The sequence below is a fragment of the Macrobrachium rosenbergii genome, chromosome 48, assembly GCF_040412425.1.
Source record: "Macrobrachium rosenbergii isolate ZJJX-2024 chromosome 48, ASM4041242v1, whole genome shotgun sequence".
Classification (NCBI taxonomy): domain Eukaryota; kingdom Metazoa; phylum Arthropoda; class Malacostraca; order Decapoda; family Palaemonidae; genus Macrobrachium; species Macrobrachium rosenbergii.
In genome coordinates this window covers 54,075,032-54,095,923 of record NC_089788.1, presented here as the reverse complement: position 1 = coordinate 54,095,923, position 20,892 = coordinate 54,075,032, and the positions used below count along the sequence as shown (strand labels likewise).

Genomic DNA, 20,892 nt, shown 5'->3' with positions numbered 1-20,892 from the left:
ACAGTTATATTTAGTGTTTAAACTGTAGAAACGAGCATTTATTAGCATTTTTAATGACGGTACCAAACTTACACAAATCTTCGACTTGCACAAGGGGTTCTGGAACCTAACCTCGCAGAAGTTTGAAGTATTAATGTATATCATAAAATTAAATTTGTTTTTAAAATAATTATGTCTTGATATACAATAGAAAATTTTTAAAAAGCAGAATAATATGGCCCCAAAATTTTTTTCTTATATCAGAAAATTTAAATCCATTGTAACTAATTTTATTTTATCTACCTACTTTCTTCTAGGTTGGTGACTTTATTCTCTTTTGAAGAATATTACCTGCACACCTTTGGAAGCTATTTTGAATGATGAAGTTATAGTTTTTATGAACTGAGCATGAAAAAATGAAGATTCCATTATCAGAAGGTTACAGAAACATGACCAGGCTGTCAAGGATATTAAAAGGTATAAAATAAATAATGCAGAGTAGTATTAGTGAACCTGTGGTACTTTTATGAAAGCGAAACAATTGTATTCTTGGTTGATGAAGTTCTGTTTAGATAGGTTATAAAAAACTGCGTAAGGGAGAACATGTGCAGTATTTGAATGGTAAATTCCTTTAATTGTGAAAATTTTAATTACTTGGGCTCACTTGTTACTTTTATTATTAGCTCCTGATCATAATACAAAAAAGCATGAATGTGGTTGCCCTTGACATATGCACTTTCAAACAACAAGAATCCTAAAAATTGGAAAAGAAATGAAATTAAAAAAACTTTTAATATAAATCCATCAGTTTACATGTGCCTTACCCGCAGTCAGCAGCTCCTTTAGGCACACTTTTAAAGAAAAAGACTCTCACTTGGCCAGCCATGCTTGTGTGGTGTTTTTAATTCTGAACTGATGGGTATGTATGGAAGATTTTTGTTATTTCATTTATTTTAACATATTGTCGAGAGTGTTCTCTCATATGCCATCTCACCAGTCAATAAGTCAAATGAAATAAGGAATATGCACCTAATTCATTTATTTTAGTATGATTTACTGTAGACAAATTCGCCTCTATAAGCCTCTTTCACCACTGCCTTTGGGGGAAACCACTTTAATCTTCTTTTGTTGTGGGACCCGAAATTCCTTAAATTCCAGGTGCTGACCCAGTTGAGCTAATCGTCGCCTCGAGGCAGGTCATTGGCGGGTTGAACATGTGCGCTGTCTGCCATCTTGAAACTTCAGCCATGCAGTCAGGATGATCCCAACACCACCTAGGAGGAGAAAAATGTAATTCCAGGAAGTTTTAAAGGGTCCTGGAAGAACACGATCTTAGATTTGCTGGAAGCTGACCCAGGACAGATGTCCTGCCCTTGCTCCATTAACCTGCCTAATTCTAACATGTGGCTGAAGTAACCAGAGTATTTTTGCTGTGAAATTACTCACTTGCCCTCCCCTCGCTGGGCCTCGTAAGACGAGGAACTTTATCTCCTTATTAAGGTAAAGTGCTGGATTTAAGGTGATGTTCGTCAGTCACGTCCCCTATTCGTCTCCAACTACTGTATTTTTCTGCTTTTTCTTTTCATAGTGCAATAGACCTACAGTGAGACCTGTATTGCTTTTTATATTTGTGCTGTTTAATTTGCAAAGCATTGATGTGAAGTGTAACGTAATTGTAAAATATTTGAATTATTGGAATAGAGTTCAGTCTAGGCATCTATGCAATTCCTCGATTCCTTCATCACAGTGGTATTATCGTTGAGTAACCATAAGTGTTTGAATACAGATTAGGAGTTAGTCAGCTGTGGATCTGTGCATCAGCTTGTGTGTGTAGTGGCCCCAGCATCATTTGCAATTCCCTTTGAAACAGGCATCCCATTGTGTTTCCTCCAGCGATCCTCAGTCAATTGCTCTTTCATCCTGTATCACAGGACCGTGGTTTTGCCTATCCCCATTTGTGTTTTCTTTTGTAAGTATAATTAATTAAATTAAACCTCATCACTCCCCTCTTAAAGTAGGCCTTGGCCGTATTTTGATGTATATGTTTTTAGCTGATCTCAAGGCCAGAGTCCAGATTTTTGTGTTACTAATGCTAAGTTGTAAGTTGCGTAGTATCCCTAATATACCTCATTGATCTGACAAGACCCCAGCCAAAAACCATATCACTGGCAACCTTTTGCCTTAGATCTCAAAATCTGCAACGTTGCAGAGTGAATCCTTTCCCTAGCAACAATCACAATTATCAGCTGAATAGCCTTGCTAGAGCTGGATGCAGACAAGAAACGAACCTCCTTCTTATTAGCATAAATTTCTATAAGCGCACAAGTGATCCATTTCACAGTAAGTCTCGTGTTATATTTATTTTTTGTTAGTACAAACAAAATCATGACTGAACTAGTTAGAATTATTAGACCACGTGCAGCATCCCAGGTATAGAGAGGAGAGAGAGTTATTAACCTTTACACAAGCTTTTGATGGCTAATGCATGATAGCTTACAGGACTTTCATAATGGGCTAACTAGGAATGGTGAATTATGAAGTTTGTAACAAGAAATAGTATGGGTACTTTCTTCCCATGTGATACAGGCGATTTTTTCGTTCGAAAATCTTAGTTAGGCACACATTAGAACCCACGCAGGTTGATCTTGTCCAGCAACTTTTATATCATTGAGTTAGGATTTTTACTCTTCATAGGCAAGATATTATTCTTCCTTATTGAATATATCTCATGAATCCATAAAAAGTTTGTTCAGGCCATGAGCTGAAAATTTTGGGAGTATTTTGCATTTATTTAAATTCCCTCTATAAAAGAAATGCACATGGTAAATTCCATTTCTTTCAATTTTTCCCAGTAAACAAGCTGTGAGAAAAAAAAGGCACCCATTCATTCATTTTCCCAGATGAGAGGAAAATCTTCTGAAATTTTTCAGGTGTCTCATTAAAATTTGTGTAAAGCTTCACGTGACCAGTTCAGACAAGACAACTCTGTGTTTGTTTGCTGTTTCTCTTCGTGCAGTTGGTCTCATAAGAAAGCTCCCTGACCCACGGGGCTCATGAGCTAATGTAAACACGTCACCACATGCCAAAATCAGGTCTCCCAGAGTTCAAGATAGCACGTGAAATATCCTTGGCAATAACTGCCTGCATGGTAGATTTAACATTTTTTGTACTTGTTATATTCCACCAAATTTAATGTTGTGCTCTTGAAATAAGCACAGTCTTTTCTCGTCATATTTTTGTAAGTATCCTTGGCTGAGAAAGCAGCTAAATTGTTTCTTTCACACATATAATTGTGCAAATTTAGAAGCTACTGCTTCCTATTTCCCCAGAGCTATACCATTTTAAAATAATTGCTGCAACATCAGCATAATCTTTCTTTCACACATTTAATTATGTATATTTAGAAGCTGCTGCTTCCCATTTGCCCAGGGCAATACCATTTTATAAAAATTTGCTGCGACATCAGCATAAGCATTCATTCAGCATTGTGACTATTTATGTGAGCAAGTAAATTAAAAGCATATTAAGCAGTACTCAATTCTACATAAGACATGTTATTTTAACGGCATCCACCAGCTCCAACAATTCTCTGCAAATCATTATTTACGGCTTGTGTTAAACATTGTGCTAAAAATCCAAGTCCATTTTGAGACTTTATATTCATTTATTTCACAGTTCAAGTCCTGATGGGGACTCATTATCCCTGTTCACCAGGAACAACCTTCAGTCTTCCTAGCATACTGAATTAGTTCATTAGAACAACCTGAGTCTTACGAGACCCTGAATCGCTCATTTAGCACAAACCCTAAGTTCTCAGGAGCCCAAATAACCGCTGATTCAACATGCACAAACCATTGTTCTCCGGAACGCCTTAATTTCTTGCTATAGCTGGCCCTGTCCATGCAAATAAAAACAAAAATTATGGTCATTTGAACAACCAAACCCCTACCTTCACGCTTATAGCCAGCCATGACCGGCATGATATAAACTCCCAAATTAGGTCTATCAAGACATTAAAATCAGGAACGGCAAATGCTTTCCAGAACCAAACCAGATTCACTGAGCTATAGTTGGTCTTGTCCATTTATGATCAGCCAAAATTCCTTTATCCTCTGGGACAGACCAAACCATTTCCCAGTGAACAAACCCCACCTGTTTAGAACAAACCAAAAACCAGTTCGCTGTGAACAAACCCTATGTCCTCTGGGACAAAAACCAAAACCCATTCTAATTTGAAAACTCTAAAGGGCCACAAGACGTTCATTTGAGCCAAGCCCAAACCTCATGCTTGATTCCCAAGGAAGGAGAAGGAAAGACAGAAGGAGAAAGAAAGCGGGAGAAAGAGAAAGAAGGCAGGAGAGAGAGAAAGAAAGAATAGCTCAGAGAAAAGAGAAGAGAAAGAAAGGCAGGAGAGAGAGAAAGAGAGAATAGCTTAGGAGAAAAGGGAGGAGAAAGAAAGAGAAGAGAGGGAGAAGGAAAGAGCTCAACAGTTTGCAATGGCAGCCCAAGGCGTGAGCAACAAATCAACGTTGTCTCCACATTCGACCCTCAGTAGTGTCAGCTCCCTCATAAGAAGATAGAAGCTGAGCCTGAAGTTTGCCTCACCATGTCGAAAGGGTCCTGAAACTTGTGCCCTCTCTCGAGGAAGTGTGTCTGATCCTAGCAAAGCACCTTGAAGGGAAAGGTGCCATGGTATTCAGTGCCCTCCAACTAGTGGACCAAGGAGGTTATGAGCGCCTCTGTTAGGTATGTATCGGCGCCAGTACCCAATTATCAGCTGATAAGCGGAAATCGGCGATTTTCGGCGCTGAAAATTGCCGATTTTCTGCCGCTAGACAAGCCCCATAAAACCGATCGGTGTTAACCGAGCCCGCGGTTAACCAGGGACTGCCTGTAATTTGTAATCCTTGGGTTCCATAGCCAGTACTATGTACTGATACATCACATGTACTTATAATATGTGCCTCCTGGCACCAGTTTTTATAGTGCCCCGAATAGCACTGAGCTGTCGCTTTCAAGTATCATGGCAACACCTGCTAAGCCCACGAATACTTTCGTTGTACTGCCTCCTCAAGGTATATTAACGGTATGAACTTGTGACTAAAAAGTCTTTTACTAATAAGTGCATGGAGTATTCTGATTATAACAATATTAACCTCTTAATGTTAGGTTCAGTTTTATTACCAATTAAGTATTAATGTTAGGTTCAGTTTTATTACCAATTAAGTAATCATATAGCTATATTATACTCATTAAATGCTGCTTAAACTCATTTCTTAGAAAGTACAAAATTATTACTATTGTCAGCAGCGTAAATTAATTTTGCAAAGTAGAGTAAAAGTCATAAGTAATTTCTTTTGTTTATAATTAACTCTGGTCTTTAGCAGAAATATTATATTTGAATAATGTACCCACAACCAAAAGGTTGTGAAGAGAGAAATTATTGCGTGTTGTGACATTGTAATTTTTAGCCATTTCAGCCCGACTAAGGGTGTAAATGTCATCAAGGTGGGGAGGTGTCATCAGTATCCTCTCATATGCCATCTCACCAGTCAATAAGTCAAATGAAATAAGGAATATGCACCGAATTCATTTATTTTAGTATGATTCACTGTAGGCAAATTTGCCTCTATAAACCTCTCTCACCACTGCCTTTGGGTGGAAGCCATTTTAATCTTTTTGTTGTGGGACAGCCAAAATTCCTTAAGCTCCAGGTGCTGACCCAGTTGGAGCTAATTGTCACCCGAGGCAGGTCAGCTGGTGATTTGAACATGCGCTCCGCCATCTTGAAACTTCAGCCATGATGCACACATTTGCCATGCAGCTTATCCAGGATGGATGTCCTGTCCCTTGCTTCGTTAACCTGCCTAATTCTAACACGTGCTGGAAGTAACCAGAGTATTTCTGCTGTGAAATTACTCACTTGCCCTCCCCTCGATGGCCCCATAAGATGAGGAACTTCATCTCCTTTTGAAGGTGAAGTACTGATTTAAGGTGATTTTCGTCAGTCACTTCCCTGTTTGTCAACTATTTTTCTGCTCTTCTATTCATAGTTCAATAGACCTACAGTGAGACCTGTATTGCTTTTTATATTTGTGCTGTTTAATTTGCAAAAGCATTGATGAAGTCTAATGTAATTGTAAAATATTTGAATTATTGAGTAGAGTTCAGTCTAGGCATCTTCTATGCAATTCCTCGATTCTTTCATTACAGTGCTATTATTGATTGAGTAATCAGGTTTTGATTACAGATTAGGGAGTTATTCATCTGTGGATCTGTATATCACCTTAAAAAGCGTAGTGGCCCCAGTACATCATTTGCAATTCCCTTTGAAGCGGGCATCCCATTATGTTTCCTCAAGCAAATCCTCAGTCATTTGCTCTTTCACCTGATATCATGGGACCGTGTTTGCCTGTCCCCAAAATTACGCTACCATTCTTCTGATAGGTGTTTTCTTTTGTAAATATAATTAAGTTAAACCTCAGAGGTTACCTTAATCACTCCCCTCTTGAAGTTACCTAAGGTAAAGTTGCATGTAATATCCCTAATATACCTCATTGATCTAACAAGATCTCAGCCAAAAACCACATCACTGGCGACCTTTTTGCCTTAGATCTCGAAATCTGCAACGACGCCAAGAACAAGAGGCATAAAGGCAGGTAACAATAGGAAATTTGTACCTCACAAGTGCCAGACAGTTGAGGAATGAATATAAGTCTGAGGGAGGTAAGTGATTTGTTTACACAAACACAAACCTTCAGTCTTTACATAGGATTTTGCTTGAGAATGTGAGCTGAAAAGCCATTAACTTTCAAACAGGTTTTTGGCTACTGACAGCAGGGGGAAGTCCTGCCCACTCATCGTATGCACTCCACTTTGCTGGCCACCGTTGTGTAAATACAACCCCGCGCTCCTCTGCCCAACTGCCATTTGCTTTTTGTTTAGTTTTGTGTTGATATATTTTTTGAGTGATTTCTGTTTGTGATATAATTATACACACACTAGGGGTAGTACAGTCAGTGCACCTCACACGGTGCATTTCTAGGTATTACTGAAAGGTCTTTGCAGCGTCCCTTTGGCCCCTAGCTGTAACCTCTTTCATTCCTTTTACTGTACCTCCATTCTTATTCTCTTTCTTCCATCTGACTTTCCACCCTCTCCTAACAATTGTTACATAGTGCAACTGTGAGGTTTTCCCTCCAGTTACACCTTTCAAACTGCTTACTGTCAATTTCCTTTTCAGTGCTGAATGACCTCATAGGTCCCAGTGCTTGGCCTTTAGCCTAAATCCCATATTCTGTTCTATAATTACAGGCAGTCCAGTCCCTGGTTATCGGCGATCCGGTTTTTTGGGTCTTGTCTAGCGACGAAAATCAGTGACCCTGATATGAGCTGATTTCCACTTATTGGCACCAATAATCGCGTATTGGTGCCAATACATACCTAACAGAAGCGCCAATAACTAAAAACTGGTGCGATACCGAAAATCACTGATTTTCGTTGTTGGCTATTTTCGCTATAGTCATACCGTCCGAATGGAACCCCGCCGATAACCGGGACTGCCTGTATACAGTGCTAAACCCTCAGTCACTTTAGCCTTTTGAGGGGGAAACCACTGGGTTAGGTGCTATCCAGGGAAGGACAGACTGTGTATTCAGTTTCTTTCTTTTTGAGGTTGATCATCATTTATTATCATATGTCACAGTGTGACATGAGTGTAATAAACAATCTAATCTGACTTCTTTTATCAGGTTATAGAATTATGTGCCTCTCTAGGCCTCTCAGGAGAGCCGAGTGTCTTTGAACTTAATAATCGTTCTTAGGCTTAAGGGTCTTGTTTATATCTGCTCGACCATGCCGGGACAACTCATTGCCACAGTGTCTCCAGCTGTAGGGCTGCTCCTACTACCCAGTAACCCTCATGCAGTATTGGGATTGAGTTCCCAGGTACTGCCATATCATTTGTGAGTGATGTTCTCTACACGCTGTTGCCAATGCAAGCTCGCGTAACTCACAAAGAGAAGTAAATACTAGTTACTGTTGTCATCGCTTTGTCATCTTTGGCGTTGAGTGCTGTCGCCTCCTCCCCTTCTTCTTCCAAGTTGGCAAGCAGAAAAGAGAAAGGTTGCTGCTCATGCTCCCATTGCCTTGCACATGGTTGCAAACTGCCATCGGGGTTCTCTGGAACCCCAATATACCAGTACCAGGCCTCGGTGTCTCGCTAGCATTGGCCCTGGTACCTCTGCTCCCATTGCCTTGTGCATGGGTGCATGGTTTCCCAGGATTCTCCGAACCTTGGTATACCGGTACTCGACCCTGGAAGCCTGCCTACCCAGACCACTGGTACCATTCCCTGTACTGGTCTACTGGTACTAGGCCTAGTCTCTTGCTAGCGTTACTGTGGAACCTCTGTCCCGCTGCCGAGCCATGAGTACAGCTGCTGCATGGGGTTTTCAGGCCCTAGTTGTACTGGCACCAGCCCTGGTAGGCTTCCTACCGAGGCCTTCAGCACTGCAGCTTCTTCCATTGCTGAGTGCACAGGCGAGCGGGCTACCCAGGAGTCTTCGGACTCCTGTGGTACTGGCACTGGCACCGACCTGTGGTAGGCTTCCTACCCGGCCTTCAGTACTGCCTTTGTTGCGAGCCGCTTGGGTGCAACTGCTGTCTGGGTTCTTCAGACTCCAGTGTACCAGCACCAGCCCAGTAGGCTTCTTAGCTGGGTATTCAGTACTGGTGCACTATCACCGTTAGCACATTAGGTGCAACCACTACTCCAGGTTCCTTGAGATCTCCAGAGTACCGGTACCGGCCCTGATAGGCTTCCTACCCATCCCTTCAGTACTGCTGTTTCTTGCTTCGAGCACATTGGTGCAACTGTTATTCGGGGTCTTTCGGACTATGGGTGTAATGGTACCACCCGTAGGCTTCACCTACCCAGGCTATAGGTACTATCCATGGTTTCTCACTAGCCTTACCATGGTACTGATGCTCCTACTGCTGACCACACAGGTGCAACCGCCACCCAGGGTTCTTCGGACCCCAGTGTACTGGTACCAGCCCCATAGGCCTGCCTACTTGGGGCTGGTTCCAGCCCCATGCAGGTGCCGCCCCAGTCTGGTGCAGACCCTGTGCCGGTACTGGTCCCGGTAGCCTGTGCTGGGGTAGGCAAGTGTCCTTGGCCACAGACTAGCTGCTAGCACATGCCAACAAGGAAAGTTGAGCAGATAGCATGCAGGTGCTCAACCTCCCCCTTCAAGAGAACAGTCCAGGGGTCCTGGGATGGTGGCCTAGCGATGTTGCTTTGGTTCCTCAGGCAAGGTAAGAGGATCCCTGCTCAGTCATCTTCCCTTGTAGAAACATTGGCTTTAAGTAAGGCAGTCCCCTAGTTAATGGTGGAGTTCCATTCCTGGCCAAGCTACCGATAACCAAAAATCATCATCAATCGGAACATCACAATAACTATGGTAATAAATGGCGTTTCACGATGCTGTAAGTGCCAATAAACTGCTTAATGGCACTGATAAACCGCTAGCAACGCCGATAAACTGCTCGCTGATGCCTGTAGGATGAAACACATCCACAGGACAGCCCCTGCCCATGTACCGCGTGAGTGGGACCACTCCCTCGACCCAGGCGGACATTGTCGTCGGGTTAGATGACCGCCTGCAGCCTCATTTACCTACTAGGACTAAGTCTTCTGCAGGTGAGGCGAGGGTTTTCGTGATCTCCCACTTGTTCCTTCCTCCTCAGAATTATATTCCAGAGACAGGAGCCAGACAAGTTCAGGGCTTGGGACTGAAAAATTTTCTGCTCCCATTCCGGCCCATGATGCTGGAGGTTTACATTCTGTTTGGTCCTCAGACTGGACAGGATGTGTGGAATGGCTAAGAGATTACCAGGCTCTGGCGAGTGTTTCTCTCTGATGGAAGTAGAGAGACTTTTGTAAAGATCATTAGAATGATAAGTCTTTTTAATGATCTTGAGGAAGAGACATCTTTTCTTGCTCTGTGCTTCCCTGGGCAAGAGAATGCTCCCTGGTCCAGCTGTTGATGCAGTGCACTTTCTCTGCCTCTAGCCCACCAGAGATCATTGCCATCTTTTAAGTTGACCCGGACTTGACTCATCTATGTCCCAGCCTGTCCCTAGAGCATCTCCAGGAGGAATCTCCTATCACAAGCAGAGACAAAGGCACCGGACTTGACTGGCATAGTAGATTCCAGTTAGTCACGAGGTCTATCTTTGGGCCTACAAACGACCAAGATCGTTTTTATCGTTGGACCTCAATACACCTGGGGAGAATGCCCTTGAGACTGCTAATCTGGTAGATAGTGATATTGTCTGCCTCCTCCACTAGACAGCAACTGGTGGGGTGAGATAGTGTTCTCTTCAGACTTCTAGGTCTGTTAATCCTGAGTCGACTTTGATGCTCGGGGACAGAATAGTGCTAGGATCATTCCCCTGCTAGAGGGAGGGGAGGCAGCAGTGGACAGGCTTTGGCTTGTTCACGGGCAATGGCTAAGTCCTTCAGGTCTTTCCAAGGCACTGCAGCTTGATCTTAGAGCTAAGCTGTCCCTTCCTTTGGTCAGAGAAAGTCCCAGACTTTCTCCACTCCTCATAGAGGTACCCAGACTTCTTTTCACCCGGTTAAATACAGAAGACCTCAGGGGTGTGGGCAGTTCTTCCCCTGTTGCTGCTGATGGATGTGGTGCCTATTAAGTCATTGGGCAAGCTTTACAGCAACTTTGGAGTGGAAATATGGGTAGAGGATGCTGGTATGGTTCTGGTACCTTTAGGCTTAGAGACTTACGTCATTCCTGACCCTCTTTCCGGTCTGGTTCGATGTTAAGTTCCTGGCCCACAGAAAGACCTCACCCTGTGGGAAGAGAATTGAAGGCGCCAGGAGTCTCTACCCTCTTCCCACTGATCCAGTTTATTCCCCAGAACTGGCCTAGATGAAATGGTCCATTCTGTTCATGATTCCATCCGTGGGTGGCTTCTTGCTGTTTTGGGGATTTGAGGGATGTGTATGCTCAATACCTGCCCATCAGTTTCTTGCAGTGCAGAAGTCTTGGCAGGAATAACCTCTCGGCAGTGACACATCGTTCTGGTTCACCTGTCACCATTGTAGATTCGGTTCCTCAGACTGTTCACCTCTCTCCCTTTTTGCAGGATGAAAGTGTATAGGTCTCCGGTGAGAGACCCATCTCTCTCATCTTCCTTTGTCTGAGGAAGTGAGGAGAGCTAGCTTTAGCTAGGCAACAGGAACCTCTGTTTAGGAGTGCCAGTGGACACTCTCCCTCCTGAGGTGTTCTTGTCTTTTGGATACATCTTATAGGTTAGAACGCACACCTGAAAGAATGTTCGTACAGGAATGTGTGGGACCAGAAGGGCGGACACCACCATCAGTGGGCCCGAAACTCAAGGAGGCATTTTTAGCCAGCGTAGTTTTGGGCCTGAATAGTGGGGACACTCCTGTGGTGTTGACAAGCAACAACGCTTATGGTAACAGCTACATCAACCAGCAAGGAGGACTGATGTCCTTCCAGCCGTAAGGCTGACAGTGCAGTTACACGAGTGGGCAGTAGCTCACTCAGTGGAGCTGTTGGCCAGGTACATTCTGAGGCCTTGGATGGGTGGCAGACAAACTCAGTCACCAGAAACTGCTGATAGGGGGTTGAGTCCTACACACCTAGACGTTGCAGAGAGACCTCTCTGAATTATGGGGAGTCCCAGCCATGAGCTCTCTGTAACTATATGACAGAAGTTACCAGAGTACAGCTGATTTGTGCTGGACCATGGGTTGTGATGGAGAATGTTTTCCCCAGCACCCCAGGGGTTTATTTTAGAGACTGATGCCTTCTCTCCATTTTTGTTCTGTTTCAGTAGGTGATCAACAGGCTTTGATCACCCTGAATTTCTGTTTGACCTGGTGGTGCCAAGTGGGCCTAGTTCCCGTTGACGGGTCGGTATAGTTCTTGGCTAGCACTCTGCTGGGCCCTTGTTCGAGTCTCCAGCCGGCAATGAAGAATTAGAGGAATTTATTTCTGGTGATAGAAATTCATTTCTCAGAATAATGTGGTTCGGATTGCACAATAAGCTGTAGGTCCCATTGCTAGGTAACCAGTTGGTTCTCAGCCATGTAAAAATAAGTCTAATCCTTTGGCCAGCCCTAGGAGAGCTGTTAATCAGCTCAGTGGTCTGGGTTAAACTAAGGTATACTTAACTTAACCAGTGGGCCCTGGTCCTGCTGGCTCTGTTTATGAGAAGATTCCCCCGTGGCACAGCCATCTGTACCAACTGCATGTGAGTTATTACCAGACAGTGGAGGTGATGGCACTTTCAATGCCAGCTGATGGGACTATCCAACATCGGTGAGCAGAGTTGTTTCTCAACGTGATAACAAGGAGCCTGGACACTTGTGGAATGTTCAGCAGCTGTGTACCAGAAATCGAACCGTCCTCTGTGGTTGCGTTGATGGGGTATCTCTCCAATCAGAGCTGTCACGGCAGATAGCGGGCTTTCTCACCCTTCTCCACCATGAGAAGCTTCTGTTTGTCTTGGCCGTTAGGTCTATAGAGCGTACCCTTGCCGAGTTGTTGGTTGAAGGAAATAATCTCATCCTCGAGGATCTATACTTCTGAGAAGTTTTGAATAGTCTTGCCCACCTGGGGAACCCAGGCCCCAAGTGGGTTGCACTCCCTCATCTTCAGGAGCATAGACCATGCACTGTACAAGCTATTGAGTGGGTCGTCAGACAGAGTTCCTGACTCAGACTGATTTTGTTCTTTGCTCTTCTTAGCCCCGGCAAAGAGAGTAGCTGAGCTTCATGGCCTTTGATGTTTGCACCTGGGAAGGGGATCTGAGACTCAGAATCTGCAGGTCCCTAATGCGTTGAGTCTGTTTCAGTCCTCCAAAAGGACTTGTGGATATAATTGAACGAGATGTTACAAATTGTCGATTAAAGTGCTGTGGTACTACCTTCAGAGAATTCTGTATCCAAGGCCTGAATGCCGATGTCCCTTCGTTGGTACCAGCTTGGCTACAGAAGGGTGTCCAAGGCACATCCTTCAAGCTTCATGAGACAGCAGTGGGCATACTCTTTGTTTGACGAGTTAAATGGGAGTTCAGTTTTGGGTGAGAGATCACGAAGTCAGGGACACATCCTGTCCCTTGCATTCTGGAAAAACCTGTTGGTTCACAAAATAATACAGGCAAGTAATGTAGTCTGCACAGACCCGTTTATCTTGTATTTTCTTCAGGAGTTGCCCATAAGTCTTTTTACATTCTTTTCCTTGGACTTTGTGGTGACTGTCAACATGTGTGGTTCCATCCAGCTCCCTTAGGGGACATGTGCATCTCGTCTAAGGTGCTTGGTAAAAGCGGAACAGAAGGGGTGTGAGTGACCCGGTATCCTCCTTCTCTCTTTTACCTGTCTCTATTTAGACAGGGCAATTAGCGACCATCTGCACGCTGGACAGACGAGTTTGTGTGTGACCACGTGATGAGGGCATCCTGTTCTTCATCTTACTTAGATGGTTTGGATGCATGTCCCCCACTCTCTAGGCAAGGGGAGAGAGGGATAGACATTAAAACAAACTGTTGGTCTTATTAGCAAATTTAGTGTCTCTGACACTCTTGGGTTTTCTAAGCCTTATTTTATTTCACAGTAGTGATGCAACTCATTACTTGAAGCCCCAGAAGTCTAGCAGTTACAACATCCCATATGTCCAACAAGCTAGAGGTGCAGGATTCCTTCGTAAGCTCTTCCAGCCCAAGAAGGTACTCCCGGGTGGGTAGAACCAAAGCGGTTGGTTCAGAAATTTACCCAGACTCCATCCACCAATGGTTAAGTTCCTATGTAAAGACCGAAGGTTTGTAGTTGTGTAGGAACAGACTCCAAATTTTAAAGCAATTTGTATTTTTCCTAACATACAAACCTGAAGGTCTTTGCATTTACAGCCCACCTCAGCCACCCCTCACTGTGGTACTTGGGCCAACGGCAGGGCTTCCCCTCTACCATCAGTAGCCAATGACATTGTTTGAAAGTTAACGGCCATCCCAGCTCACATTCACAAGCAAAATCCTATATAAAGACCTTAAGGGTTGTATGTTAGGAAAAATACAAATTATTTTAAAATTTGCACTTTTAACCCCTTTTCAACTGAAAATGCATGGCCCTCGTCAGCTGTGGGACCCAGCAAATACAAATCCAGTGTCTTTATAAATGACATTACAAAAATAGAATTTGGCAAAGGTGTTTTGACAATACCAGTTACCCAGACCAAGGATGGAAGAGCTCCAAATTTTTTGTAAAAGCCAGAAAGGAAGAAAAGGCACACTTCATGGGCTTCAATCTTGAGCAAGGTAGGGCCTCCTTGATGTCGTAGAATAAGCACCTAATGATAACTTGTCGTAGCCAATAATAAATATAATTCAAGTATACAGGTTGAGCTTGATGGTTCATATGCAGAAACAGATGAAAGGGAAAAGGATGAAAGGATGAGCAGATCTCTTACAATGAAGATAGGGTGGAAAAGCTCTAATATGACAGAAGACTGTTCTAGTTGGGTTTGGAGTTAGAGCTGGAATAGCAAAGGGGCCAAAAAGAGAACTGTCCATGCTAGAGAAATGAGTCTTAGCTAAAAACTTTTGGGCAAAAGGTAGAGCAGACAAGTATCAGTGACTAGAGTGGGGAATCATGAAGAGTAAAAAGCTCACTGGCAAGCTCCAGGGAGGCCATATGAGCAAAGCACTTCATGAAATGTCATATTTTGAAGAGACGCATCTGACAGATGCTTGTAAGGTGATCTGGTAAGGCTGCTTAGATTTTAGAACAAATCCCATTTTGGAGATTTCATTTAAACTTGAGAGATGAATTATTTGGAATGAATCTTTCGTACTGTTAAGTTAGTTTACATCTTTGCGCTGTTAGGTGCAATCAACATTTAAAAAAAAGAAATAATGCTTGTCCAACCCGTTAGGACTGTCTCTGTAATGACCTGTTTCCCAGGTGGCATTGGAATGTTTATGTTCTTGTCAGAATTCTTCATGCTGTGTCCTTATAGAGACGGTGTGAATTGGCATTATTAATACTGTAATTTTGGTGATTTCTGGCTAATTTTTTCCTGTACTGTACAGTATTGTGCTTGTTTTTTGTTTTTTCCATTGTGTCATCTGCAACAGGGATGAAAGCATTAGGCTGTATAGGAAAGAGTTTGTTGAAACTGAATGTTTCGGTTGTGCATGATGGCCAAGCCTAGCTGTTGAGTCTTGAGTGTGGTTTTCTTGTTGTGAAGAAATGAGTGATCTGATGAGAGGATGAAAATTTTTGAGATATTGAAAGATGCTAGAGGCCAATAGATTATGTAGACATTAAGTTAGGGCAGGCCATAAGCCTACTTAAGCCTTTAACTTTTGTCTTATGGTGTTGCTTCTCCTTCATAAGCCTGCCTGATAGCCTAGGTTAATTCCTCCCTCACTCTTTCTGCTCTGCCTTCTTTTGCCCTCTATGTGGTTCAGGAGAAAAATAATAGGTGATTGAGAAATATTCCTTTATGGTTAGAAATTTGACCTTATATATTAGGGCGAGATCCCTCTAGCAACTTCCTGATATCCTTCTGTCCACACTCTTCATACGAGAAGTTCTGAGTTGGGAAGAGTAGATTGGACAGATGTTATGCAAAGAGGCCATCAAGCCTTTTTTTTTTATAGCATAGTCGCTTGTTTCGTCCTCAAGGAGTTACCTTCCAGTTGGTCTTTTTGGCCAGGTATTGTCGTAATGATTAACATTATAGCACTTGATGGAGTATATAACGGACTCAGAGCTAAGAGGGCACTTTCCCTTATGTTCAGCGAAGCTGAACCCAGTTTTTCCAATGTCAAAAGAACCTGCAAGAAAGAGAAGTGACTATTGCACATGGTGCAAAAAAGAGAAGTGACTATTGCGCATGTGCATCCGCCCTCTTGTTTACAACCGGGCTGTTAAAAGACCAAGGAGCCATTACTCTCTGTTTGGTCTATAGCGAACGGTTCATGTTGTTACCAGCGCTCCGAAAAAAGTCTACTTTTTTCTCCGCTTTCATTATCGAGGATCATGGAAACATCAAAAATAGCAAGATAAATGCTCAGTTTTAACTTCCAGTTAAAAGTTTTAGTGCTAAAACTTTTGGAATTGATAATTTCTTTGTCAAAGCCGGAACCCAGCTCGTTGATTGCTGCCTAGTTTCGTAAAGCGTTGATTGCCACCTAGTTCGTAAAGCGAAAATTATTTTAAATTCTAACTAAATGTTTTAACTAAAAGAAATGTTCCACAACTTATTATGCGATGTCTGCAGTAATCTAGGCGATGAAGTGAGAATAATTTGGGCTAGATTAATAATTGGATGTTGTCTGTAGCCTATTTCTAGGATTAGGCATCCTTAAGTGGCCTAACCCAGACCGAGGACGAGGATCAGATAACGAAATCCCTGAGCAAAATAAATCGACAGCCAACACTTAAGGCCTACATATTAGTACAATTTTTCTTTCTATATAAGCCTGTGCACTTAGCATGAGCTCAATAGTGGGGGCTAGCCTAGGCATTACCTTTTATCAAGTGATGGCTTTTTATGGAACATGCCATTTTGGACTAAATTATTTAGCCTAGACCATGTAACCTAGGACTAGATGATATTAATCTGTGCTGGATGAGATGGTAACCTATTTACCATCTCATCCATCAGATAGTTCATAACAGTTAGTATGAAGGCATGACAATTAGAATTAAAAGTTCACTTAGCCATTGCATAAGGACTAACTGTGTATAATGTACTGCCATATACAGGTATGAACACTAACCTCAACCTTAGAGGGTTTAAGTCAACATAGATATTTAATTAAATGTATTACAACTGCACACTTGTAATCAAGTTAACCTGTAATATGGAAACTATTTGAGGAACTACAGAAGTGTCCTTCACTTAAAAACAATTAACCCTCTAACGCCGAGCCTCTGTTTACAAAAATGTCTGTCGTATGCCGGCGGCATTCAGGAGTTAGCGCCGAAGCAGAAAAAAAGTTTTTTTTTTTTTTAAAAAATCACAGCATGCTTAGTTTTTAAGATTAAGAGTTCATTTTTGGCTCCTTTTTTGTCATTGCCTGAAGTTTAGTATGCAACCATCAGAAATGAAAAAAATATCATCATATATAAATATTGAAATATATAACAGTGTGAAAAAAAATTTCATCTATAATTGTATACAAATCGCGCTGTGAGCAAAGCGGTTAAAGCTAATGAGTTATTTTTTTTCTTTGTATTGTACACTAAATTGCGATGATTTTGGTATATAACAAATTGTAAAACGATCAAAGCAACACAGAGAAAATATTATCACAAAATGATGCATGAATTCGTAATGCGCGGACGTAAAAAAAGTTTTTTCAAAAATTCACCATAAATCGAAATATTGTGCTAGAGACTTCCCGTTTGTTGCAAAATGAAGGTAATTGATTGAATATTACTAGACTGTAAGTGTTTTATTACAATTGCAAGTTTCAACCATTTGATCGATTAAAGATGACCCGAAAGTAGAACCCTCTATTTATCGTGATTTATATGAAAATGTTTCAAAACTAATAAAAGCTACAATCATGAGTTATTTTTTGTTGTATTCTACATGAAATTGCCCACATTTCCACATATAAAACTTTATGTAACGGGTATTAGAAAAACGGTGCAAACATTACGACAAAGTGACGAAAGAATTTCTGAGATGTTTGGCTGAGTTACCGAGTGGACGTAAGGAAAAAGTTTTTTCAAAAATTCACCATAAATCGAAATATTGTGCTAGAGACTTCCAGTTTGTTGCAAAATGAAGGTATATGATTGAATATTACTAAAATGTAAGAGTTTTAGCTTACAATTGCATTTTCGATCATTTCGGTCAAGTTAAAGTTGACTGAAGGTTGAAATTTTGGCACTTATCATGATTTATATGAAAATATTTCAAAACTGATAAAAGATACAACCATGAGTTATTTTCTGTTGGATTCTACATGAAATTGCGCACATTTCCATATATAAAACTTTATGTAACATTCAGCAAGCGGTTTAAACATTACAACAAAGTGACGAAAGAATTTCTGAAATATTAGGCCGGTGTGTGGACGTAAGGAAAAAGTTTTTTTCAAGAATTCACCATAAGTAAAAATATTGTGCTAGAAATTCCAGTTTATTTGCAAATGAAGGTACATGATTGAATATTACTAGAATGTAGGTTTTGCGAAACACAATTGCGTTTCGACCATTTGATTAGAGTTAAAGTTGACCAAAAGGTTGAAATTTTGGTACTTATCGTGATTTATATGGAAATGTTCAAAACTGATAAACTTCTGTGCATGATTCTTTCTGTTGTATTCTACATGAAGTACCCATTTCCATATATAAAACTTTATGTAACGACTAATATAAACCGATTGCAAACATTATGACAAAGTGTGAAAGAATTTTCCCGAGATGTTAGGCAGGATTCTGTACTTATGGACATAAGGGAAAAGTTTTTTTCAAAAATTCACCATAAATCGAAATATTGTGCTAGAGACTTCCAATTTGTTGCAAAATGAAGGTAAATGACTGAATATTACTAGAATGTAAGAGTTTTAGCTTACAATTGCATTTTTCGACCATTTCGGTCTGGTTAAATTTGACCAAAGGTTGAAATTTTGGCACTTATCATGATTTATATGGAAATATTTCAAAACTGATAGAAACTACAACCATGAGTTATTTTCTGTTATATTGTACATGAAATTGTAGCACATTCCATATATAAAACATTATGTAACGACTAATATACTTCGGTGCAAACATTACGACAAAATGACGAAAAAATTTCTGAAATTGCAGGCCGAGTTACCCGGCGGACATAGGAAAAAGTTTTTAAAAATTTCACCATAAATCGAAATATTGTGCTAGAGACACAATTTGTTGCAAAATGAAGGTATGGTTGAATATTACTAGAATGTGAGTTTTAGCTTACAATTGCGTTTTTGACATTCCCGATTGAGTCCAAAAGTTATTGAAGGTTGAAATTTTTGTAGTCGGCGTGCAGATGCGTCCCACTCGGCACCCAACAGACAATTTTAGTCGACTTACGATACGTCCAGTGGGCGTTTGAGGGTTAATACTAACTAGCTCCTAATAACAACTTGCTTTATGTCACTACAGGGCCATCATTAGGCAGGATCCTCAGTTCAAGTGTTCCATAGCAAATTGCTGGGATCACTTTTTGCCGAAATATTTGACATACCACATGCCAACCACCTGCCATGAGCATAGTCCTTGTAAAAAACAAGGAAAATTTGCTTGGTCACCAGATGTGAGCGAGATTTGTAGTATGTTCCTGGCAGCAAGTTTTAAGGATGAAACAACTCTTTATAAGCTGCCTCAATGGGTCCTAGGGTTTAGTAGGGGTGTTGCACACGAGTGGGTGTCCATTATCCAAGACTTTTTTTTATACCTCAAGCACTAAACTACGTGGGGGCAACCTCAAGCCTTCCTTTCACTCATGAAAGCAATCACTAGTTCTTAGAACTAGCCACCCATGAGTGCAAGCCCAAGGGTTTCCCTTCCACAGTGCCACTAATCTGAGGCGCTGCCAATGACTTAAGTTACTGAAGGGCTTACCTTTCCACTTTCCCTCTTACTCCCTACTCACATTCTGCTTAAAAACTGCTTTCTCTCTCTCTCTCTCTCTCCTCTCTCTCTCTCTCTCTCTCTCTCTCTCTCTCTCTCTCTCTCTCTCTCTCTCTCTCTCTCTCTCCTTAGTGCTGAATGGTCTTAGTTGTCCCAGTGCTTGGCATATATGCCTAAAATCCATAAATCATGTAATCAGTCTCTGTTCCTGCAGGCTTAAAAGTTCTTTTAGCCTGTTTAGTGAAATGTAAAAATATTTCACCCTTCAAAGGTAATGACAATTGCAGTTTTGCACCTCTCTCTCTCACGAGTATTCACGGGTTGATTTTCATACCGTAGAGACCTCGGCATGTGTCATTTGTTTCTATAAGTCAGAATGAACTCAGTAAATAGTGCTTGGTAATTTAATATCCCTTAACGGAATGTTATCAATAGAATTGTGTTAATCAGTAGAGCTTACGAAAAATAAATAACATTATTGCTATAATAAGTCCTGCACATACATAGATTTAAAGGAAATGTTAATTAGATTTTGATGTGGATGTACCAAAATGCAATACAAAATGGTAGCTTCTTGTTCAATATAAAATCAGCTTATGTATGCATACATGTATGCGTGCATGTCTCTACATATGCGTATGTATCATTTTGCTGTGTGTTTGCTAGCCTTTCTCATTCTCTCTCGGGCTATTCTTTATAAAGATAAAAGAAAAGATTTTTCAAGTCTGTGCCACGTAAGCAGTTTTGGTTTTGTTCACAGGTAAGAGAAACAGTTACAGTATTAAATTTATTGTACCTATTTATAAGCAGATACATACTGTGTAGTGACATAATAGAAAAAATTTAGTTAATAAAATTGCCGTTTACAACCTTAATATTTTACCGTCTACAGATTTCCAACCTCAAGGGCTGTGGATTTGTAATTGCAGATAATCGAGGAAATACAGTAGAATGTCGAATTTTTATATGCCAAACTAGAAAAAGCTGCTGCTTTCAGAAGATTTAGTGTTGTGAACTATACTTATTAATGGAGATTTATAACACTAAGAATTGAGTAGTACTGATTTTGAGCATAATGGGCGGCTCCCTACAGCTAATCAGAGTCTGTCATAGCCGGATAAAATCCTTGGAATCTGGAAAGTTTATGGCCCCACCAACTTGGAAAATGAAAAGGCCAGTGAGTTACAACAATGCATCCAACAATCATTCTAAGTATTAGAACGTGAGTGTGTTGCATTGGG

The 20,892-nt window shown here is 41.3% G+C and overlaps 1 protein-coding gene across 1 annotated transcript in view; it reads left to right on the top strand.

The window, feature by feature from the left end:
- Positions 1-296: 296 nt before the first annotated feature.
- The window catches only part of LOC136831403 (uncharacterized), a 475,267-nt gene continuing 454,671 nt past the window's right edge, over positions 297-20,892 (top strand). The window contains exon 1 of the mRNA XM_067091779.1: positions 297-480. The gene's annotated coding sequence lies outside the window, so the exon portion shown is untranslated. The remainder of the gene's footprint in view (positions 481-20,892) is intronic.